Here is a 26,068-nt window from a genome sequence, read left to right on the forward strand (position 1 = left end):
ATATACTAGTTTAATAATAAAATGTGAGTGTAATGAGTTAGTGGAAAGTGAACTTCATTTATAAAAAATGATAAAAAAAAAAACAAAGTGAACAACATTTCGTAGACTGACCGAAATGACAAAAGTGAACAACATTTAACGGACAAAGGCAGTAGAATTGTGGCGTACGATCGGCCAATGCCTGTTGAAGAGGGAAGATGATGACCGCAAATTGGGTTGTCAAATCGCATCTATAATTTCTTAAATTTGAAATATTTAATATTTTATGTCATTCGTACTATAATACTCCATTTACATTTTAATTATAGTAAATTCTAAAATTTATTTCTTTTAAACTTATGAATATTACATTTTAAAAAAATGAAACTATTGTCACTATTATGAATAATAAATTAAAAAAATATGTTGTGGGACAATGATTTTTAATTGTGAATATTTGAGATCTATCCTAAAATCACTCTTGTAATTAGTATAGCTTGACTGCTTGTATAGATTTGTGGTATGTGAGTACCTTAAAAGTTAAAAACTATCGCAACAATATATTTAACACTACTAAAACAATTTCCAATTTTACAAAATATATGTCGACCAACCATGTAACGTTGAAATTTATACTAGAGTATTAAAAATGACAATTTTGCGATAGAGAAATAATACTCCTCTCGTCCCCAAAAAATATGCACTTTGGGTAAAGGAAGAGAAAGGTAGAGAGAAAAAGTAATTATAGTATTGTTAGTGGGGAATGAGTCCACTTTATTATAAATAAAAGAGTTTCCAAAATCAGAAAGTGCATATTCTTGTGGGACAGACTAAAAAGGAAATAGTTCATATTCTTATGGGACGGAGGGAGTACTAGTTTACATTATAAAGCATATCAATTCTCTTTAATAACTAAATGAGTTAAAAAATTGAACATTTTAGCATGGGGTGTGATTTAGATTAAGCATTCTCTAAAGATGGTTAGCCGATGGTTTCATGGCGACGTCGATGTCTTGGCCTCCCCACTTCCTCATCCTCTCCGACGTCTGCTCATCCTGCAATAGCATCGTTTCAAATATCGATTGTCAATATCTACACGACAGAAAGAGATAGTTAGATAGAAAGATAGATGGAGAGAAATACCTCCTTATCCCAATTGGTTCTATAAATTAGAAGTATGAGCACCAGTGTCTGCAATCCAATTCCAACAATTATGCCTCCCCAAAGCCCCTAAATTAATTCGACAACAAAAAAATAACATAACATAACATAATACTCCATGAAAGCAATTAGGCCTAAACAAAAGAAATGATATACTACCAAGACTCCCAAATCACCCACATAACCAAGAAGGTATCCTAAAGGCACACCAACAATGTAGTAGCAAGCCAGGTTGATGTATGCAACCACTCCTTGCCACCCTCCTATGGCTACGCCTGCACCATACATCCAATTCCAACGATTATATCAATATCATGTTCATTAATCCCAACACTAACACTACTTCGACTACCTGATATCACTGGCTGGATGTTGTTCAGAAGCACCGTGATACTCAGAAGCCCTGAAAGTCGAGCCACGGCCTGTTGCATTATCGGACTATCCGTATATATAACCGCGAAATGATTCCTCGTGGCAAGGATGGCAATCATGCACACAATCCCGATCACAAGTGACTGGAACAGAGTCACATAAACAGAGTATTTGGCTGCCCTTGCCCGTCCTAGCCCAAGCTCGTTCGATACCCGAACACTGATCACACATAGTCACAAACAAAACCAATAATCAATACTAGTACTAGTATAACAAACACCCCACCAACACCAATTAATATGATCATCACCTTATGGCTGCATTCATTCCGATAAACACCATTAATTCCAATCCATTGACGTTCATGGTGCAAATCAACATTCTCTCATTAACCTTATAATCCATCTATAGATACTAACAAAAATGGCTCACTCACCAAATAGAGAGGGCGCCGACTGAAGTGATTGCGTCATCAAGACCACCAGCCAGAACAATGATGCTCATCATATACCAAACCTCAAGGCATAGCATGACAGTAGAGGCGAACGACAGCCGGAGAAACGCCCAAATCTCCCTAAACGCATCGCTGGAGGAGCCTTTCCAGCCATCCTTGCAGAAACCTACCACATAAACAAATTGGGAAATTGCAATCAACCAGCTAGAAACATCACACGCAAGAGCTGCACCGGTTGTTCCCCACCCCAGTACAGTGATAAAGAGCCAGCACCACAACACATGCCTGACAAACTCGTATTTATAGTGTCGTGATTGGTATGTTGATGCACCTAATTGTTGAGTTTTTGTGCTCAAAAGTGTGATTTCCAGCCAATTACTCTATGTTTCGGAGTTCACGTGTTTGTTGAGTGTTTCAGGCAAAAATAGGCGAAATTGGAACAAAAAAAGGGTCCACCCGGTCGGGTGAGTATATGTGGCTGAAAAGCCACCCGGGCGGGTGGAAGAGATAAGCCGGTTAAAGACCAGAAACTACCGGGCGAGAGTGACCCGGCTGGGTGAATTTCCTTTGTAATAATTCCACCCGGCCGGGTGGAAACTTTATAAGGCGGAGACTCCAGAGAGTTTCACCCGGCCGGGTGAATTTGCTGTACAATAATTCCACCCGGCCGGGTCCGATGAACTGACGATTTTTAAAGTCTCCAGACGCGATTTTTGAAGAAATAAAAAGAGGCAAGAGCTAGGGCACTCGATTTCATTGAACAACAGCTGCGAAAATACACTCTTTCTCTCTCGGAAGCACTCTTGGAAGAAGATTGAAGATTCAAGCTTCTATTCCTCCGCCAATTGTAATCCGTATCATGAATTCCGTTGTTTTCTTTAGTTTTTATTTGTTTTCTACCTTGAACATGAGTAACTAAACACTTTATGTGGGATTCTTGGTGAAGATGCATTGATTTATAGTTTCAATCCAATTGATTTCGTTTTTATCTTGCTCTTGTAATTATTTGATTTATTCTTGTGCTTTTCCTAACAATTGCTTGATCACCAATTGGGAGTGTAGGATTTCTTAGAGTAATCGGGAGATGAAATAATTAATCTTGAAAGAAGAGTAATTCACACCTTAATTCAATAGAACTCGGGAGAGTTGAGGTTTTGAGTGGAATCCGTTATCTTATCGATCCATTGGGAGTTAGGTCAAAGAATTAGAAGGGGACTTCAATTATTACACTTAATCTACAGGTTTCTCACCTCGGGAGGGGGTTTAATCTACAACTGTGATTGATTCAATAATTCTAGAGACTTTAAATGGTAAATCGATTTCAATTGGGTTAGGCTATGAGTTGTGCATCGGATCCTTGAATTCTGCATATTTCTCCACCATCTTACACAGCTTTCTTAATTGCTTTCGTGTTTAAGTGTTCTATTTTATTCTCCGAATTTACATGCTTTTAGTAGTTGTTAGTTTCAAAACCAAATTTCTGATTGTCTGGATAGTAGTTGAAGTTTGTTCGAGGTACTTAGGTTTACACTTAATTGTCTCTGTGGGATACGATATACTCTCGCTTGCTATTTGCTACGATAACCCCGTACACTTGCGGGTATTAATTGGGTAAAATAAAGTTGAGTCAAGTTTTTGGCGCCGTTGCCGGGTACAATTTTTGTGTTATATAGCTTGATATCGTGATAATAATCAAGATTACTACTTCAGACTTTACTGCTTTATTTTTAATTTTATTCTTTTGAGTTCTTACATTTGTGTTTCTTGTTCAGGTGTATGCACACACGTTCTAAAGGTTTGCCTCTAGAACCTTTCGATCCGGAGATTGAAGCAACGAATCGGAAGATGAACGCCTATAGGATGGTCTATCTCAGACCTCAAAGGAATCAGCCCTACTGTCTGCATGCACAGGATTCTATTAGAAGAAGGATCCAAACCGAAAGCTCAGAATCAAAGGAGGCTCAACCCGATAATGCAAAATGTGGTAAAAAAGGAGGTATTGAAATGGTTGAAAGCCGGAATTATATATGCCATTTCTGACAGTGATTGGGTAAGTCCCACCAAAGTCGTGGCCAAGAAGGGTGGAATGACTGTGATTCAAGGTGGCAATGATGAGATGATAGCCACAAGACTGATGACAGGATGGCGAGTTTGCATTGACTACCGAATCCTCAATGCAGCCACGAGGAAGGACCATTTCCCCCTTTCGTTTATTGATCAGATACTTGATAGATTAGGGGGATATGAGTACTACTGCTTCCTCGATGGCTATTCTGGATATAATCAAATCCTGATCGCCCCAGAGGATCAATATAAATCGGCCTTTATTTGCCCGTATGGTGTCTATATCTTCCGGAGGATGTCTTTTGGACTGTGCAACGCCCCTGCCACGTTTCAGAGATGTATGATGTCCATCTTTCACGACATGGTGGAAGATATTATGGAAGTCTTCATGGATGACTTTTCGGTTTTTGGGTCTTCATATGATCATTGCTTGGATAATCTGACTAGAGTATTGCAGAGGTGCGAGGTGACCAACTTGGTGCTAAATTGGGAGAAGTGTCACTTCATGGTGCGGGATGGCATTGTGCTTGGGCACAAAATATCTGCTGCAGGACTCGAAGTTGATAGAGCCAAGATCGTTGCGATTGAGCAGATGCCACCACCGTCTAGTGAGAAAGCCGTACGGAGTTTCTTGGGGCACGCGGGGTTTTATCGGCGATTCATAAAGGATTTTTCTCAGATAGCCCGCCCCCTTTCCAATCTGCTAGCCAAGGATGTCAAGTTCAACTTCTCTGCAGAATGTCTGCAAGCCTTTGAAATTCTGAAGAAGGCGTTGGTGAGTGCGCCCGTACTTATAGCTCCAGATTGGTCACAGCCTTTCGAGATTATGTGCGATGCCAGTGACGTGGCCGTGGGTTCAGCATTGGGACAGAAGAGGGATAAAGTGTTTAGAGTGATCTACTATGCGAGCCGGACTCTCGATCCAGCTCAGGCAAATTACACTACCACGGAGAAGGAGATGTTGGCTGTGGTATATTCTTTCGACAAGTTTCGGTCGTACCTCATTGGAGCGAAGACGATTGTGTTTACAGATCATGCTGCCATCCGTTATTTGTTTGCTAAAGTAGATGTAAAGCCTCGATTAATTCGTTGGGTTCTTTTGCTGCAAGAATTCGACTTGGAGATTCGGGACAGAAAGGGGTGTGAGAATGTGGTGGCCGATCACTTATCTAGATTGGAACATTGTTTTGAAGGAGAGAACTTGAGGAAGCCTATCAACGAGGAGTTCCCGGATGAGCATATCTTCTATGCTCAGAGCTCATTGCCATGGTTTGCAGATATTGTGAACGTCCTAGTAGCCAAGGTGGTCCCAGAGGGCCTCAACAAGCATCAAATGAGGAAGTTCTTTCATGATGTCAAGTTCTATTTTTGGGATGAGCCGTTCCTATTTAGAAGATGCGCAGATATGGTGATTAGGAGATGCACTCCAAATGAGCAATGGGAAGCGGTAATCAGAAACTGCCACTCAAGTCCTGGTGGAGGACATTTTGGAGCTAATCGGACGGCGATGAAAGTGCTTCAATGCGGATTTTACTGGCCTAGCATCTATGGAGACTGTCAACAGTTCGTTCTTCATTGTGATAAATGCCAAAGAACTAGGGGTGTCTCCAAGAGGAAGGAAATGTCGATGACAACTATTGTGGAGATAGAGCTTTTCGATGTGTGGGGGATCGACTTCATGGGCCCATTCCCACCATCCTCTGGCCATCAATACATCCTTTTGGCAATCGATTACGTTTCCCGTTGGGTGGAAGCAATCCCCACTCCGGTCAACTCTTCCAAGGTGGTTATCAACTTTGTCAAGAAGAACATTTTTACGAGGTTTGGGGCGCCGAGAGCCTTACTTAGTGATGGGGGTTCTCATTTCAAGAACAAGTGGTTGGAAGTCGTGTTAAGTAAATATGGTGTCAAGCACCGAATCACTTCCCCATATCATCCTCAAGCCAATGGTCAAACTGAATTGGCCAATCGAGAAATCAAAGGCATTTTGGAGAAGACGGTGAACGCCAATAGAAAGGACTGGGCATTGAAGCTCGATGATGCGCTGTGGGCGTATAGAACGGCTTATAAAACGCCAATTGGCATGTCACCCTACCAGTTGGTGTTTGGGAAGTCTTGTCATCTTCCTGTGGAGCTTGAGCACAAATCATATTGGGCAGTGAAACAGTTAAATGCCGACTACTACAAGGCGGGAAAAGAGAGACAGTCCTATCTGAATTTGCTCGATGAATTTCGGAATGAGGCGTTCGAAAATTCTGCCATCTATAAGGAGCGACTCAAAACGTATCACGATAAGTTGATTGAGAAGCGGGAGTTCTTCCCGGGAGAGTTGGTGTTGTTATTCAATGCTCGGATGAAACTCTTCCCGGGAAAGCTTAAGTCAAGGTGGTCCGGCCCTTTTAAAGTCATAACTGTGATGAAGAATGGAGCTTTAGAGCTTGAAGCTGATGATGGGAGAGTGTTCACAGCCAATGGGCAGAATGTGAAGAAATTCCATACGATGGAGCAGAAGGAAGAAGTGTTCCAAATCTCCTTGGAGCCCCAGTAATCTGCTATGGAGACGTCGAGCTAACGACTTTAACCAAAGCGCTCTAGGGAAGGCAACCCCTAGTAGGTAACTTTATTGCTTTTTGTGTATTCTATCCTTTTGCGTCTCTTTGTTTTCATTTTCTTTGTTTAGGGTCTTAGTTGTTCTTTATGTGTTAAGTAGTCTATCAAAAGTGGAGTTGGTTGTGCTTGGAAGTTGTCATTGTGCAGGATTATATGTGAAAAACAGACTTAAGGGGTGCAGCATGCTGACGTAGTAGAAAAAAAATCGCCCAAAAATATCACCTGGCCGGGTGAATTTTCAGTTCATTAATTCCACCCGGCCGGGTCATTATTTTTGTGAAGGCCAACTCCAGTAAGTTACACCCGGCCGGGTGAATTTTTAGTTCATTAATTCCACCCGGCCGGGTCCGACGCGGCGAGCCCTAATTATAAAACGAGGTACACCCGCCCCCTTTCCTAATATACCCGAGGAGCCTCTGCAAATACAAGAGGCGCATGCGGCCATGGAAGAGGAGGATGATGAGATCGCCTCTGAGTTTGAAGCCGGTCAAAGCAATCGGCCCAAGAGGAGCAGACCGAGGGGAAGACCATCCAGAGATGCCTATTTGGCGGAGATTGCCGCAGGAATACGCTCGCTTCAGGTGAGCCATGATCAACAATAGGCCAGCTGGAATCAGGAGAATGCGGAGGCGATGGCTTGGAGAGCCCAGTGCGATACCCGGTTGGACAACTTTGGGAACCAGCTTGATCACTATGGTGAACAACTGCAAAACCTGCACACTCGCTTCGACGCTAGTGATGCAGCACAACAGGCTTTCTACCAGGCTTACTACGCGAGATTCCCGCCGCCTTCAGAATAGAGGTACCTCAACCATCCACTGCTCTTCAAACTTATTCTATGCCTTGTCTTGAATAAGTTTGGGGGGTTCTGACGTGGATCGGATGCCCTTTTCCCCTCCTTGTTTAACGACTATATCCGTGAAACTATTGGTTTTTGCTTATCCTTTCTCCTCTTTTAGTAATTTTGCTTATTTGATGTCATTTGGTGTAAGTCCCGCATGTGGGACTCGAATTCGAATATAGATGAATGTAAGATAATTTGTGCTAAGGAATGGGTTGATAGCTAATGATGATAATTGTTTTATCTGGAAAATTTTGGTTAGAACGATTAGGGGCTTGCGTGATCAATTCATGATTTAATTGTGAGTGAAGTGCTTGGTTGCTTGGTCAATGCTAGTCCCGGTGAGATTTGAGTCATATTTTGTTCATGTGTGATGCAATTGGGTACATGCTTCTACTTCTAGAACTTGCTCCTCGTCATGTCAAATCTCTAAATAGCGGATGTGAACTTAAGAGATGAAGTTAGACATTCTTTGATTATCCCCATACACTCGTAAACCCCTAGTCAGCTCTCATAGCCAAAATGCATTTGTTTGTTGAAAAGTAGTATAGTAACTTACTCTCTAAAGTGAAAAGCCTTGAGAAAAAAAAAGAAGTACATTGGTAGTAAGGGTTATGGGTTTGGAAAAAAAAAAGGAGGTATAAGCTAGACGAACTCTAGAGAAAAAAAAAATTGTGTAATGCGGAGAAAGTAATAAGTGGATCTTGGAGGCTAGAAGGAAGAATGATGAAATCGAGCTTATCTGAATTTTATTTTGGTGAATGGTCATTGTTAGATTGTGTGATCTTCAGTCGCTATAGCCTAAATGTTCCCTACCGTCCAAAGAGCCTACACTACAACCCTAATAAAGACCTTTCTGATTTTAGGTTCACCTCCACAACCGAGCAGAGAAACCGTTTGACGTTGAGCAAGCCTATGGTAAGCATTACATGTTACTTGATTTGAGTGTTTATATATTATCTCTTATACACTTGAGTGAGAGGGAAAATGAAAAAAAAAAAGCACACTCCCAAAACCTTGTGAGAGCATTGACACCAAGTGACATATGAGACAGTAGCTTCAATTAATGTTTGGTTGATTATTGTATGTTTCTTACCTTCGACCTTACTTTGAAAAAAAAAAAAAAACTAGCTGAAGCAATACATCAATCCTACATCTATGCATGAGTTTGTTCTTCATGATTTCTTATTCTAATTTGAGGACAAACAAGAGTCTAAGTTCGGGGGAGTTGACAAACTTGTATTTATAGTGTCGTGATTGGTATGTTGATGCGCCTAATTGTTGAGTTTTTGTGCTCAAAAGTGTGATTTCCAGCCAATTACTCTATGTTTCGGAGTTCACGTGTTTGTTGAGTGTTTCAGGCAAAAATAGGCGAAATTGGAACAAAAAAAGGGTCCACCCGGTCGGGTGAGTATATGTGGCTGAAAAGCCACCCGGCCGGGTGGAAGAGATAAGCCGGTTAAAGACCAGAAACTACCGGGCGAGAGTGACCCGGCCGGGTGAATTTCCTTTGTAATAATTCCACCCGGCCGGGTGGAAACTTTATAAGGCGGAGACTCCAGAGAGTTTCACCTGGCCGGGTGAATTTGCTGTACAATAATTCCACCCGGCCGGGTCCGATGAACTGACGATTTTTAAAGTCTCCAGACGCGATTTTTGAAGAAATAAAAAGAGGCAAGAGCTAGGGCACTCGATTTCATTGAACAGCAGCCGCGAAAATACACTCTTTCTCTCTCGGAAGCACTCTTGGAAGAAGATTGAAGATTCAAGCTTCGATTCCTCCGCCAATTGTAATCCGTATCATGAATTCCGTTGTTTTCTTTAGTTTTTATTTGTTTTCTACCTTGAACATGAGTAACTAAACACTTTATGTGGGATTCTTGGTGAAGATGCATTGATTTATAGTTTCAATCCAATTGATTTCGTTTTTATCTTGCTCTTGTAATTATTTGATTTATTCTTGTGCTTTTCCTAACAATTGCTTGATCACCAATTGGGAGTGTAGGATTTCTTAGAGTAATCGGGAGATGAAATAATTAATCTTGAAAGAAGAGTAATTCACACCTTAATTCAATAAAACTCGGGAGAGTTGAGGTTTTGAGTGGAATCCGTTATCTTATCGATCCATTGGGAGTTAGGTCTAAGAATTAGAAGGGGACTTCAATTATTACACTTAATCTACAGGTTTCTCACCTCGGGAGGGGGTTTAATCTACAACTGTGATTGATTCAATAATTCTAGAGACTTTAAATGGTAAATCGATTTCTATTGGGTTAGGCTATGAGATGTGCATTGGATCCTTGAATTCTGCATATTTCTCCACCATCTTACACAGCTTTCTTAATTGCTTTCGTGTTTAAGTGTTCTATTTTATTCTCCGAATTTACATGCTTTTAGTAGTTGTTAGTTTCAAAACCAAATTTCTGATTGTCTGGATAGTAGTTGAAGTTTGTTCGAGGTACTTAGGTTTACACTTAATTGTCTCTGTGGGATACGATATACTCTTGCTTGCTATTTGCTACGATAACCCCGTACACTTGCGGGTATTAATTGGGTAAAATAAAGTTGAGTCAATGCCCCACAAGAGTAAGGGCTGAAACCCAAGCGATGACGTTGACTATGCTCTGGGCTTGGAGAAACTTCTGCATTGGAAGTATGACTCCCAATGCAAACATTTGAGGGATGGTTAGCATAGTGAAAAAGCCAGCAGGTTTGGCAATTTGCTCAGGCTGTCCCAACAACATAAGAATAGGAGTAGCAAATATGTAGCGGGGCGCGAGGAGAATGCAAGCTGCGAAAAGGATGATTGCGGACCGCTGCATGTAAATGCGGAGCATGTGAACTTGCCCGGCCCCAAATGCCTGCCCACACAGTGTCTCAAGTGCACTTCCCATTCCCAGCTGCATATAATCATCATTTGCATTACATTACCTCACACATAAATCACAATACAACACATTTGAACATTTGTGCTTCACAATTCCTAAATACTACCTTCGGCCATAATAAATAGTCATGTTTTTTTATTCACTAAAATTAGTCTCTATCCATTTGGTAAATGGGCTTCTTGGTATGATGGAATGGAATAGAGAGGGGAATGTTGGAGATGGGAATGAAATGGGGATTCCATTTCATTCTTGTGTTTGGTAAGCATAAGGAATGCAAAAGGAATGGAATTGTTATTCCTTGATTGATTTCATTCTTATGTTTGATAACTACAAATTAATATAGAAATGGAATGGAATGAAATATGAATAATTAATATGTTGATTCTCCGAACTTTGAACTTTTTTCCAACTTTAAAAAACAATTCGATCCAAACCAAACAGAATCGAAAAACTGAAAATTTTCAAAAGTTTAAACTGAATGAAACCGAAAAACTGAACTAAATTTAGAATTTTAGTTTGTGTGAAGTGTGTGTATTTCGTGTAAAATTTGTAAGTGTGTGTAATGTGTATATTTTGTGTACAATGTGTGCATTTTGTGTGTATAGTGTGCGTGTAGTGTGAGAAGTGCGTGTAGTGTGTGTAGTGTGTGAAGTGTGTGTAGTGTGTGAAATGTGTGAAGTGTGTGTAGTGTGTAAAATGTGAGTAGTGTGTGTAGTGTGTGAAACGTGTGTAGTGTGTGAACTGTGTGAAATGTGTGGTGTGTGAAATGTGTGAAGTATGTGTATGTGTAGTGTGTGAAGTGTGTGTAGTACGTGAAATGTGTGAAGTGTGTGTAGTGTATGAAATGTGTGTAGTGTGTGTAGTGCGTGAAATATGTGAAATGTGTGTAGTGTGTGTAATGTGTGTGGATTTTTCAATTATTAAAAAATTTAAAATTTTAATTTTATTATATAATTGTGATGATATTAAATTTAAATATAATATAAAATAATATTTATATAATTTTGTTAAAATTTAAAATAAGAAGAAAGGAATATGAAATAGAATGGAATGATGATTCCTAAGAAAAAAATTTACCAAGCAAAGGAATAGAATGTAGGTTGGAATGCCATTCCATTCTCCCATTCCATTCCATCATACTATGTAGGGCCTAATTTTTTTTCTATACGATGAAGTGCTTCCAAAATCTCTCTATTTCTTCCAATGTCCTAAATTAGACTATTTTTGTGGACAAGAGTTAAATTCTCATTTTGTCATTTTGGGATGTCTGTGATTTAAAGTCTCATTTGCTATTTTTTTCCATTTTAGGTAGGTAGATTTATCGTTCAACTAACTTATTACACTCACATTCTATTATAAAACAAATAATATAAAAGTGAGGTTCACAGTACACTAACTCACTTTCTCATTTTCCTTCACAAAGTTAAATAATTTCTTAAAACTCGTGTTGAATCAAAATGAAACTATAAATAATGGATGGGGGGTGTATTATAATTAAACTCCAACTGCCCAGTATAGTCAGTGGTAGTGCCTCTTTTCGGGGGTGGATCCTCTGCCGTTTTAAAAATCACAGCACCACATGCTGTGTTTAAAACGCAGCACTCAGATGAAAAAGTGGGCGATCATTTTCTTATTTTTTACATTTCTTTTACTAAATATATACATCTAATATATTAATGGAATGAAGGATATGAACTGTAGTGATTGCTTTATTTTGTTTCTTCTTTACATTATTTTAATGACTGTATGGATTTCATCTTAATGGAGGTTCTAATTAAACCGTAATCTTAATTGTTAAAGAGTTTTTTCGTAAACTAACATTTTTCAAAAGAGTTGGCAATAAAAAATAGTTTGATGTAGTTTGATCAGAACGGAAAAGTTTAAACAAAAAATTCAAGATGTCTGCAAATTTCCTAATGTTTTCCCTTTTCATTTTTGATGATATCTTCATTTTTATATCATGTATATTTTTTTATGATATACAGTAGTATTTATTTTAATTATGAAACACTTTTCTAATTTGGCACTCAAAAAATATTTAACATTCAATTAAATTTATAAGCAAAAATATTTATAAATTCCAGTCATAATACTATCAAATATTTTAGTATACGTTTTTTTGTTTATATTTTTAAAATGATTGCCTACTTTTTCATCTATTTTTTATTCAACACCCACCTCTTTTTACGCTTCGCAGAAAAAACAATTGTATAAAATAGGTCAACAACTAAAATATAAATGATCTGAATCACAACTAAGTCTGAGAAAGAGACAGAAATGCAATTTAAGGAAATATTGGGGAGGAAATCAAGGAATAGTTAAGTAACTAACCAGAAAGCCGTAAGCAAAGTTAGCGACGACTGAGGTAGGCAAGGTTGGAAATATTGTAGCCTTTATACGGGAAAACTCTTGCTATTACAAAAGGACAAAACTGGAAGGTAAATATAATAATATAAATTACAACGAAAGTAAAGAGATGCAAACTATAGTATTCTTCAAGTCGAGTCGAGGTATCCCTCTCTCCGCAAGACGAAATACGCCCCGGCTAGTGCTCACGGATTGGCGTAATGTCCCCAAAGATGAAACGACTTTCCTCCTATCGAGTTGAAGCACCTCAAACTCGTAGGCTCCGGCGAACTTGAATTGGAGGCGAGAACCGAGCAATGCGATGCTCCTAAGATGCGAACTAGAGTGCTTGAGCTATGAGAGAAGAGAGAATGATTGTAGGTTGTGTTCTGTCTTCCATCTCTCAAAACAAGCCTATTTATAGGCTAGGAGTGGCCACACGAGAGGTCTCGGGTTTAAGGCACCTCATAAACACTTGGAGGTTGAAAAGCCAAAAGACTTAGGAAAAGGAAAGGTTTTGAGTCCTTTCTAATTTCCCACATGTTTTTCCTAACAATCCCCCACATTGGTTAGAGCGCAGCAAGCTCAAACCAACATCAAGCACAAATGCATGTATGCAGACTCTTTTGCTCAGTTCTCAGGAAACGATACTGTATTTGGAGAGGTAACTTGTGGTTTTGAACCTTCCATAGTCAACACTATCGGACATACCGGCGGACTAGTGGACGCGATGCCTTGAACTATTCCTCCTTGGTGTATGCCTAGTCAATAGCATCAACACAATATTGTCTCAACTCCATCAGTTCTCACGTTTGTGTCCGTTTCGGCCGTGGAACACCTCTTTGGAATTCATAAGTGACTCACACACATGAAGCGGCCTCACTCCTCACTTACATAGGTGATTCTTTCATGAGTATCCTGCCATACTGTATCTCCTTGAAATTTCAAGAATCATTAAAAGTCAAAAGACTTAACCTCTTACCACGTGCAGGTTACAACACTCAATGTTTTCTAAAGAATGGGCGAAGATTAAAATCTTCTGAGTGTTACAGCTAGATTTGTATAGCTTCGTTTTCCCATTGAACCAATCCCATGGGATCTTCAATCGTATGGTTGGGTTACCACTATACTCATCTTTTAAGATGTGGTTTTCAGTCCCATTCCTTTTAGCAATTTTTGCATTTGATCACGGTTTAAACCTTTTGTTAACGGATCCGCTAAGTTATCCACTGACCTTACATAGTCAACTGTGATAACACCACTTGTGATCAATTGTCTGACGGTATTATGTCGCCGACGAATATGTCGAGACTTACCATTGTATAAGCCATTGTGTGCTCTACCTAAAGCTGCTTGGCTATCACAGTGTATCAATACTGTCGGCACTGGCTTCTTCCAACATGGAATATCTTCTAGGAAGTTTCTAAGCCACTCGGCTTCTTCCCCTGCTTTATCCAAAGCGATAAACTCAGATTCCATGGTGGAACGAGCAATACACGTCTGTTTCGTTGATTTCCACGAGACAGCACCACCCCCCACAGTGAACACATACCCACTTGTAGAAAATGAGTCTTTTGAATCAGAGATCCAATTTGCATCACAATACCCTTCAAGTACTTGGGGATATCTTGTGTAATGCAATCCAAAGTTAAGAGTATACTTCAAGTATCTCAAAACTCTACACAGAGCTTTCCAATGTTCCTTACTTGGGTTGCTCGTAAATCGGCTCAACTTGTTTACAGGACAAGCAAGATCAGGTCGAGTATAGTTTGTGATAAACATCAAACTTCCTATGACTTTTGCATACTCTTCTTGAGCAACAGAATCACCCATATTCTTGCTCAGATGGACATTGAGCTCCAAAGGAGTCTTTGCTGGCTTACAATCAAACGAGTTGAATTTCTTAAGCATTTTCTCAACATAATGAGATTGCGTTAAGGCAATTCCCTCATTAGTCCTCAATATTTTGATTCCAAGAATCACATCAGCTAGACCCATATCTTTCATATCGAAATTTCTTTTCAACATGTTTTTTGTCTCGTTAATAATGGCACTATTGCTGCCCATTATCAACATATCATCAACATACAGACACACAATAACAAAACCGTTATCTGTGTTCTTAATGTAAACACACTTATCGCACTCATTGATAGTGAATCCATTTGCCAACATCACGTTGTCAAATTTTAAATGCCATTGCAATGGTGCTTGCTTCAACCCATATAATGACTTTACCAGTTTGCATACTTTACGCTCTTGCCCAGGCACAACAAACCCTTCGGGTTGTTCCATATATATTTCTTCTTCCAGATCACCATTCAGTAACGCAGTTTTCACATCCATTTGGTGAATCTCAAGATTGTGCAAAGCAGCAATCGCAAGAAGCACCCGAATGGAAGTGATTCTCGTAACAGGTGAATAGGTATCAAAAAAGTCATGCCCTTCTTTCTGCTTAAAGCCTTGGACAACTAGGCGAGCTTTGTACTTATCTATAGTACCATCAGGCTTTCCTTTTCAGAATCCACTTGCACCCTAAAGGCTTACAGCCTTCAGGCAAGTCTACTAACACCCTAGTGTTATTTCTCATGATGGATTCAATTTCACTGTTGATAGCTTCTTGCCACCACGCCGCGTCTGGGCCAGACAGAGCTTCCGCCAATGACTTTGGTTCGTCATCCAACATAAAAGTTATGAAGTCAGGACCAAATGTTTTAGCAACTTTAACTCTTTTACCACGTCTTGGTTCAACATCCTCAGGACTTGACCTCGTCCTTTTTGGAGGATTAGAACTAGTGGATTCATCCATCATTCTTTCACTAGAACGATCCTCTTGCCTCTTGCAAGGGTATACATTCTCAAAGAATATAGCATTCCTTGACTCAATCGTTGTTCCTTCAGCCACGCCAGGCACAGCTGACCTATGGACTAGGAAACGATAGGCACTACTATTAAGTGCATGACCAATAAAGATGCAATCGACTGTTTTAGGGCCTATTACAACTTGTTTCGGAGGTGGCACTTCTACCTTCGCTAAACACCCTCACACTTTGAGGTATGAATATGAAGGTTTCTTCCCTTTCCACAACTCATAAGGAGTCACATCCCTATTTTTTTAGTGGAATTTTATTCAGGATATGATTCGCTGTTAACACAGCCTCCCCCCACATGTTCTGGGGTAATCCTGAATTAATCAACAAGGCATTCATCATCTCTTTTAGTGTTCGATTTTTGCGTTCAGCAACTCCATTTGACTGGGGAGAATATGGAGCCGTTGTTTGGTGAATTATACCACTTGCATGACATAATTCTGCAAACGGGGCTACAAACTCACCGCCTCTATCACTTCGAACACACTTAATTCGACAATTAAGTTGATTTTCGGCTTCATTTTTGAAGTCTTTAAACGCTTCAATTGCCTCATCTTTACTTCTTAATAAGTAAAGGTAACAATACCTTGTGCAATCATCTATAAATGTGATGAAGTACTTTTTACCACCTCTAGTTTGCACAAATTTTAAATCACATACGTCTGTATGGATTAATTCTAGAGGTTTTGTGCTCCGTTCTACTGAGCGAAACGGTAGCTTGGTCATTTTTGCTTCAACACAGACTTCACATTTTTCTTGTGAGTTAAACTTATCTACTTTTAGTAAATTAAGATTTACTAATCTTTTTATAGCATTTAGATTTACATGTCCCAATCTTTTATGCCATAAATCAGAGCACTCAAGCAAATAAGAGGATGTGTCATCTTCCTTATTTCTTAATCCTTTTCCACGGTAAATGACCGTAACATTCAGCTCAAAAAGCCCATTCACTAGGTGACCTTCACCTATGAACTTTTCATACTTGGTCAATATAACCTTTTCACAATCAAATTCTAGTGAAAATCCATGATTTACTAGAAGTGAGCCTGACACCAAATTATTTCGGATGTCTGGGACATGCAGCACATCCTTGAGGGTAAGAACCTTTCCGGATCCTAATTTTAGAAATACATTACCCACACCAACCACCTCGGAAGAGGCTTGGTTTCTCATACGTACTTTTCTACCTCCAACAGATTTGTAAGTAGAAAAAATGCTTCTCTCGGAGCACACATGACATGTGGCACCCGTATCAACAAACCATTCATTTGGATTATTACCATGGTCCACGTCGGGGACCACTGCTATCACCTCGTGATCTTTGTTGTTTATAACAACACGTTCAAATAATTTGTACAGTATTGTTTCCAACAATAAGTACACAATTATATTGAACCAAATGTGCATTGGTATATTCATCAACCCATGCATCCCAATTACTACTACCAAATCTAAATTGGTCTTGCTTGTCAAATGACAAACGATAAACATCATTCTCAAGAGAATAGATCTCAAGGAATTAACCACTCCATAGAGCATCGACATTGCGACCGTTCGTTGCTTTATTCCAGCTTTGAATTTCATGTTTCCTCCGGCATCGGTCGACATGATTTCAACAAGAGTACAATATTTCGTCTTGCGATTGTTGGAAATATTGTAGCCTTTATACGGGAAAACTCTTGCTATTACAAAAGGACAAAACTGAAAGGTAAATATAATAATATAAATTACAACGAAAGTAAAGAGATGCAAACTATAGTATTCTTCAAGTCGAGTCGAGGTATCCCTCTCTCCGCAAGACGAAATACGCCCCGGCTAGTGCTCACGGATTGGCGTAATGTCCCCAAAGATGAAACGACTTTCCTCCTATCGAGTTGAAGCACCTCAAACTCGTAGGCTCCGGCGAACTTGAATTGGAGGCGAGAACCGAGCAATGCGATGCTCCTAAGATGCGAACTAGAGTGCTTGAGCTATGAGAGAAGAGAGAATGATTGTAGGTTGTGTTCTGTCTTCCATCTCTCAAAACAAGCCTATTTATAGGCTAGGAGTGGCCACACGAGAGGTCTCGGGTTTAAGGCACCTCATAAACACTTGGAGGTTGAAAAGCCAAAAGACTTAGGAAAAGGAAAGGTTTTGAGTCCTTTCTAATTTCCCACATGTTTTTCCTAACAGGCAATGGAGAAAGCGGAGAGCTGGACATCTCCGACGGGGCCGACGAAGGTGATCCCGTACTGACACAGAATCTGAAAGGCTATGGGGCCGCCTATCGCCTACAGTTTCACTGTCTTAAAGCAGAAAATTCTCCACCATGTTTTTGCACCCACCCCTCTGGCTTCACGGTAGTCGCCACTCTCTCCGATCAGATCTAAATCGTTGGACCTCCGCTCTAGCAGCACCGCCTCCATACGTTTTTTTTGCTAAACAAAAACGGAGAAGAGGGTAGCTGAAAATCTAGGAGGAGCAGAGGAAACAACACATCAATATGGAGTTTATTTATAGTTCTACTAACTCCACTCTTATAAATTAGAGCAAACATTTTAAAATATAAGTAGTATCACATTTGATAAAATAAAAATTTAATTAAATAAGAGAAGAGAAGAAGAAAAAAAAAATCTTTAAAATAAAAATTTTAGAAAGTATCTATTTTTAAGGATAATCTAAAATCAAAATTATTTTTGTTTTTAAGGAATGATGTTAGTATTAAAAAAAGGAAACGAATAAATTTCGTAAATTTATTATTATTATTATTATTATTATTATTATTATTATTATTATTATTATTATTATTATTATTATCATCGGACAACACTGTCTAAACTACTCGTATATAATGGTAAATAAGTATATAATGTTACTTACTTTGTGTAAGCATAGGAGTTCTATTTAGTTTGGGTATGAGTTTTAAGAAATACTATAAAGAAAAGTAAGTTGAATAAGTAAATTGAAATATGAGTCTCACTTGTATATATTAGTTTTATAATAAAATGTAAGTGGAATAAATTGATGGAATATGGACCTACATACTAATTGTAGTATAATAAAAGTGAAATAGGAGTCTAAACAAGAGACATATGGAAATGACAAAATAGGACTCTAAAGGGTGTATGTTATTTAGCAATATTGCATAGTAATTTTATACTGATCCTAGAACATATTAGCCAGAATTCTTAAAAAATCTAAGGGTTCATAGATTAAAGAAGGTTAAAAGAAATGTTTACTACTACTACTCTTTCCATTTATCAATAGATGTCCCATTATTTATTGGCTCGAGTTTAAAGAAATTGGGATAATTACATCATATATAAAAAATATTTCACCAATAATGTTTCAATTTAGTATAAAAGTTTGAAGTTAGCATATCATACAAAAAGTTTGATTAGTGTTTCAAATTAGTAGATTCCACCTAAAATCACTAGCACCGTTACTTTTTCTTAAATATCTTTCTATCCACTCTAAAATTATGCCCTACGAAAACATGATACTCCCTCCGTCCCATGCTACTCGCACTTTTCATTTTAGGCCGTAAATTTGGGATTGATTTTTTTGTGTAATTAAAAAAGAATTTTAGGTGTAATGAGACATCACTTAATAAAAGAGCTCTTAACTTAAACTAACATATTAATTAAATGCATTAATTCTAACTTAAATTATAAATAGTGTAAGGACTTTGTGACGAGCCGAAAAGCAAACGTGCGAGTAGCACGGGACGGAGGGAGTATTTGTTAGCAAGGTGCGTCTCACAACATCAAAAAAGGAAGTAAGTGACAGTTATGTTAGTTACTCAAAAGGGGTCAAAAAAGGAAGTAAGTGACAGTTATGTTAGTTACTCAAAAGGGGTATAGGTGAGCCGGATCACATGGGATCAAAACCATGAGCTATTATGTTGTGAGTATATATACTCAAACACTTGGTGTGTGCGGTTAACCGAAAAATACGTTCATACTCTTGAGAGTTCAGTGTGGAAAGAGCTAGAGAATCTCAGTCTTCTGAAGAATGATTGGGAGGGTGATATTGGTGATCGGTTGATGCAGCTTGATCAGTGACTGTTCCTCACATTGGTTAGTTGATTCATCTATTGTGTTTTAGTTGAGATCGGCTTGGATAGATGTGGGATTGTATATGTAGATTCTTTATTCGCATGCCTATGTAATTCTTGTCTCATCATCAATACAAAATTGCTCGAGTTCTCCCGTGGATGTAGGCTTCATTGGCCGAACCACGTATATCATGTGTCGTTCCATCTTGTTTTCAATTCTTGTTTTAGCTCGTCATCATCGATTGCGGTATTTGTGTTTTACAATATTATTTCTTTAAATAATACCCCATGTATTGCCATATAGGCATTTTATCGAACACTGAATTCCCATGTAATGTTCAGCTAATATTTGTAGCTAATTTTGAAGTGGATAGGATGAAAAATAAGAAAAAGTAATGGTCTTAGAGATTTTAAACGGAACGTACTAATTTGAAACACTAACCAACTTTTTGTATGATATATGCTAACTTATTTTACTAAATTGAAACATTGGTGAAACATTTTGTATGTAGGGTGTAATTAATGGCTCATACATTAATGTATTAATTTTATAATAAAATATAAGTGAAGTGAGTTAGTGGAGTGTCGGAGCTACTTGCCTAAAATAGTAATAGTGAAATAAGACATTTATTGGCAGATGGATAAAAAAAGAAATATGCGACATTTAATAACGCACGGAGGGAGTATTATTTAGCAAATATTTACTATGAACAAAAATGTCACTATATACTCCCTTCATCCCCCACCTAAGTTGACTCGTATTCTTTTTTGGGATGTTCCAACTAAGTTCAGTCATTTCCTTTTTTGACTAAAAACAAAACATTCTATCACTCTTACTTTATTCAATCACATGGCTTTGATCCAGAGTATGACTTCTCAGCGGCATGTTCGGTTCTCACACATCTACAGAGAAGGGAACCGAGCTGCTGATTTTCTTGCAGGTAGGGGGTTCAGACTCCTGCCCTTACTTACTATGATCCAATCTTTGCGCCTCGGTATCTGAAGGAGCTGGTTAGGATGGACCAGCTGGGATATCCTAACTTCCGTTTCCGACGTAGAGATGTGGGTTGATCCAGCTTCTTTGGTGGCTGGTTTTGATAATTTTCCGTTTCTTCCTCGTATATATATTGTCAATTCTTTTCCACTTGATAGTATGGAGGATCTCGACCTGTGGGACCTCTATTTGGCTTCTTCATGTTTTTGTTTAGATCCTAGTCACTTTTGGGCTAAGATCATGTTGTTAGAACATTTTATTTTGATATTATTTACGGGTTGGAGGTCTGCCTAAACCTCCCGCCCACAAAGGGCGTTTTTTATTAAAAAAAATCACATGCTTTACTCTCTCTTTATATTTCCTGTTTTATTCATCTCTTCTACTTTTCAACAAATTTTATTAATCTCTGTACCCAAAAATTTTGACTCAGCTTAGTTGGGACGGAGGGTGTATTTTTTTAATAAAATTATGAAAATGAAATTTTTTATTTGCTTTTGTAATAATGAGGGAAAGTGGAAGCGTAACGCCCAGGAAAAGAGTAGGGAGTGATGCCGGTGCAGAGGCACGGACAAGGAGCGACTCCTACATTTGAAGCTAAGGGAACTTAAATGAACTAAAACACACCCGAACGAGAGGAATTTCAAGGATATGTAAATATCATATGTGACTGTATGTTCAAGGAGAGCTTATCAGAGTTGATAAGTGCCACTCATACCAATAAATGCATCTTCTTCCTTTTTGGCATCCATATAGTAAAAACTCCAAGGTTAAGCGTACTTAGCTTAGAGCAATTACGAGATGAGTGGTCCTCTGAGAAACTGCCTCACAGGAAGTATGTAAGGATAAAGCACACTGATAAGACTTGTGTTAGTATATGGAAGAACCGTAGCAGTCAATCTAGGAGCCAGGTCCTAACACAAAGTAGTGAAAAGATTTTATACATATATAAAAAAGAATTTTATTATTTCACCACCACTATTTAGAACTCCTTTTATATTTTGTTTACAAATTAATTAACGTACGATAGTTTATTTATTTTTAATTACTAATTAAATTTATATTCTTTTGTCCAGAATAAAAATAAATAGATGCTCTTATAAAGTAACAATATTGATTTAAATCAAAACATTAAATTAATGAAATTAAAGACATGGAGATGAGCAAAATAATGAGATGCTCATATAATGGAACCGGAATTATGGCAAGCTACTGTGGAGAAACATCACTGATCACCTTTAACAATTTTTGAAAAAAAATTTACTTATGATTTATGAACTAATATAAGAAATGCATATCATCATGACTATATATGAAAACAATATCTTGAAAAAAATGTGAATTAGCAAAATATTAAAAATTATTTATTTATTCTGATGGGTGGACTCATGCATATTATAAATATACTATATGAGGATCACGTTATTACTATATGAGCAGTCCATGCAAGAGTTATTCTTTTTCATTTATACAATTTGTTTTAATCGTAATGCCTCAAAAACTATCATCGTAATGATAAAGAAGACTTAGACTTTTACTTTATTTTGAAGGGAGCTAATATTCTCTCCATATAATTATTTAGCTTATTTAATATTTTATTATTTAATTGTTATAATTTTATTTACTTTCTCAAATTGTTAGGATTTGATTTGATTATTATTTAGTTGTTATGATTTGATTAATATTTTATTTTATTTAATTGTTATTATTTAATATTTTATTATTTACTCTCTCATTTCTTTGTTAATAGAGACATTTCTTTTTGACACGGAGTTTAAGAATAGTGTGTTAAATGGATAGTGAAAAAAGTAAGAGAAAGTAAAGTAAGAGATATGAAGAGTGAATAAAGTAAAAAAGGAAATTACTTTTTATCAAAAATAGAAATGATTCAATTAACTTCTCTATTAACATGGAGCGGAGGGAGTAGTTGTTATGATTTGATTTGCTTTCTTTAGTTTATAGGAGATCTGTTTGTACCACACATATTCACTCAAATAATTCATGTGATAGGTAAAACCCCATCACATAACTTTATAAAATATATAAAATTTAATTTTTACTATTATATTTTTTCCATTTATTCGAAGTAAATGGGAAAGATGAAAAATCAAACTCTGGCTTTAAAAAATGGGTTAATGATTTAATATATCTTAACCTTAAAAAATTTGATAATCCCATCATGAAATTTATCAATTTTATCTCCAATCATTGTAATGGTATCAATTTTCAACTTACCAATTACTACAATCTTTTCAATTGATTCAAATAAAAAAATAATATTCTCTTATATGACTTATAAAAATATAACTAGCCCAGTTATGATATGTTGGGTCTTGGAGTGAAGTTTCAATAATAAAAGTTGATTATACTAATGGAAAAGATTGAGACATAGTAACTGATAAATTGGATACTACAATTATTAATGTTTGTAATGTTTGTAAACCAACTCCAGGCAGCTATCCACAGTCCCTGTCACTCACACAATTGAGATACAAGATGTTGAATCAACACTTATTTCATGAGGCCTAGCTAGTTAATAATTGTGTTACCACGACTCCCAGATTGGCCACATAACCGAGAAGGGGTAGAGACCAAAGACATAATAACATGCCATCCTCCTCCTATGTTTGTATTGTATTGTATTGTATTGTATTGTATTGTATTGTATTGTATGTGTGGGACGGGTGATACAGAGTGTAATTGGACCTGATACGACCGTCCGTAAATATGAGAGCGATGTGGTTGGTTTCTAGTTGCGATCGAGCATGATTATCATGCAAACTATCCCTATCACTGCAGGAGCGTCACGTACACTGCGTATCTTGCTGCTCCAGGGTGCCCCTTGCCCACCTCACATTTACATTTACATGACAACAATATCAGTTGCTGCCTTTCAATATCACAAAACTCTTGCTCTGCTGATATTCATGAATCAGTGAACTGATATGTTTTGTGATGCCAATGAATCAACAAAGACGATGGTGGTGGTGGTGGTGGTGGTGGCGGAGGTCATTCCGAACTGACAGACTATCTGAAAAGCCACAGATTTTCCACAACTTGGCCGACTCTATGCACCAAAGCCTCCATCCACTGTCGTTCAATCAAACTAAATTATCTGATTTAAAATTTAAATATATAGTAAGGTATGGATACACCATAGAAGTCATATAGAATCTTTATCAAACAACACACTAAATAACAAGATAGTCAAACATAATTATGAATCCTCATAAGCTGTGGTAATAAACTTTATCTAGTGCTTCTTTCCAGCTAAGCCTTACAGTTAAACTCTAAATTCTAGAGGCATAATCATAGCATATTTTTCATTTATCATTTAATATCCAAAAATTCTTAATATTTTTTATTTTAATTTATTTTGGGAGATGAGATTTTATATGAAGGAAATATAGTAATTAATTAGTCATATCTTCTTTAGTTAACGCGGGTTGATTAAGTAAAATGAAAATTCAGTTAAAATAGATGAATTTCATTCTCTTAGAATATTATGAAAATGATAAAATTATCCAAATTATATGTATACAATTGTAGAAATTTATCACTACTCAAATAGAATTACATAAATTTGAGAAATAGACCTGAGATTAATTTAATTTGGTATCAAAATCTACAAAATTCTTATTCCTATTTGACTTATTTCGTTTTATCAAGGCAATTGTATTTCTAACTAACTAAGGAATATCGTGAAACGTATCAGGATAATTTCATAATGGAGTATGATATAAATTTCATATAATGCCGACTTTACGTAGTGCCGAAACTTCTCCTAAATTTTCATGTAATCTATTGATTGACATAGATTGAATATTCTCAAAATCTACATGATTTTGAGAATATTTTCTTAGTGATATACAAACCTCGTTCATTATTCTTCGTTGAAAAGTTGGATATTGTCGACCGCATCGCATCGCAGGGCGACGACGAGTCTTGGAAGGGATATGAGGATTGAAGCCATGAATTAAAAGTCATTGTTAATTGTTTGATAGACATCCATTCTTAGAAAAAAAATTTAGAATAATGCCGAATTTTGATGAAAAATAAGAAAATAGTTGAAGAAGATGGTGATTCGAGGGTGTGTTTGGTGATTATATTTATAGAAGGGGATAAGAGAAAAAGAAAAAAGAAAAATTGGAAAACAAAGTCATTATATCAAAGATAAAAGACAGAAACATTATAGAGAAAATAAAAAATTCAAATTTAAAATAAAATTTATAACTGCTCTTTCAGATTGCACGTGCGCCTACAGTGCATGCGTAACATGCACACCCTGCGATCATTTTCTTTGATGCGGATTCAGCGCCTCGGTATTTTAAGTCGCTTGTGAGGATGGACCAGTTGGGCTATCCGAACTTCAGATTCAGATATCGAGATGGATGACAACTACACTTGGCTCGTGGTTTTGATTTATGGTTTTTATTTTTTTCCTTTGGAGTTGGCCAACCCTTGGTCATCATCCTTGTATTTATTTGCTTATTATGTTAGTTTTCTCATTTGTTAGATGGTTAGTACCCGGTCTGTGGGAATACCATTGTAGCTTTGTTAGCTCTTGTGATCTGTATCTCTTGTGCGGACCGAGTCACTTTTGGACTTGGTTGATGTATGTTTCTTTCGTGATTTTTGATATAGACAGGTTGGGGGTCTGCCTTAACCCCCACCGTGATGGTGTTTGGGGAAAAAAAAAACATGCACCCTGCGATTGGCCGAGACGGTTGTGTGTGAATCGTGCATCCCGGAAATGTGTAAAATACTTATTTTACATATTTTGTACCATGAAATTTTTATGTTGATTCACCAAAGAAATATCCAACATATATTAACAAAAAAATCATATTGGATTTTCTTGTAATACCAATAAACAAATTGCATTAACAAAACTTGGACATGAGTTAAATTAAAAACAAGTTCATTTCGTGCTCGTTGAAATTTTAATTAGTAGTACTTATTAAATATACACGGAGTTTATTTTTAATAGATCTTATGTATCATTTTGGATTTTCTTGTTATACCAATAGACAAATTGCATAGAACAAAACTTGGACATGAGTGAGTCTATTCATATACTACAATAATCACAGCATAGCAAAACACCAACAAACAGTAGTATGAAATTAGAGTTGTAATGTACTAAGCTTGTATTTTCTCAACCCGATTTTAAGCAATATCATATTGAAAGATGAAACTAAGTACTTATGTAAAACCAAAATTGTGCATCATTTCCAATTCGACGGATTCTGATCAATTTTGTGGTTTTAAAAATTGGAAAGATTGTATCTTTGATGTGTCGACTCAAAAATCAAACGAAAAGATTACAAAAATTATGTAATTAAACACAATTATAAGAAATTGAATCTCAAAACACGCACTATATATGTATCATGCTATTCCACTGGAGAGCCGCAAAATAAAATGCCACTTTTTCTTTCCTTTTATTCAGTGGC

The 26,068-nt window shown here is 37.3% G+C and overlaps 1 pseudogene; it reads right to left on the reverse strand.

Moving 5' to 3' along the window:
• Nucleotides 1-852: 852 nt before the first annotated feature.
• LOC121747429 lies at nucleotides 853-17,990 on the reverse strand (annotated as a pseudogene).
• Between the last annotated feature and the right edge of the window lie 8,078 nt (nucleotides 17,991-26,068).

Source organism: Salvia splendens, chromosome 9 (assembly GCF_004379255.2).
Source record: "Salvia splendens isolate huo1 chromosome 9, SspV2, whole genome shotgun sequence".
Classification (NCBI taxonomy): Eukaryota; Viridiplantae; Streptophyta; class Magnoliopsida; order Lamiales; family Lamiaceae; genus Salvia; species Salvia splendens.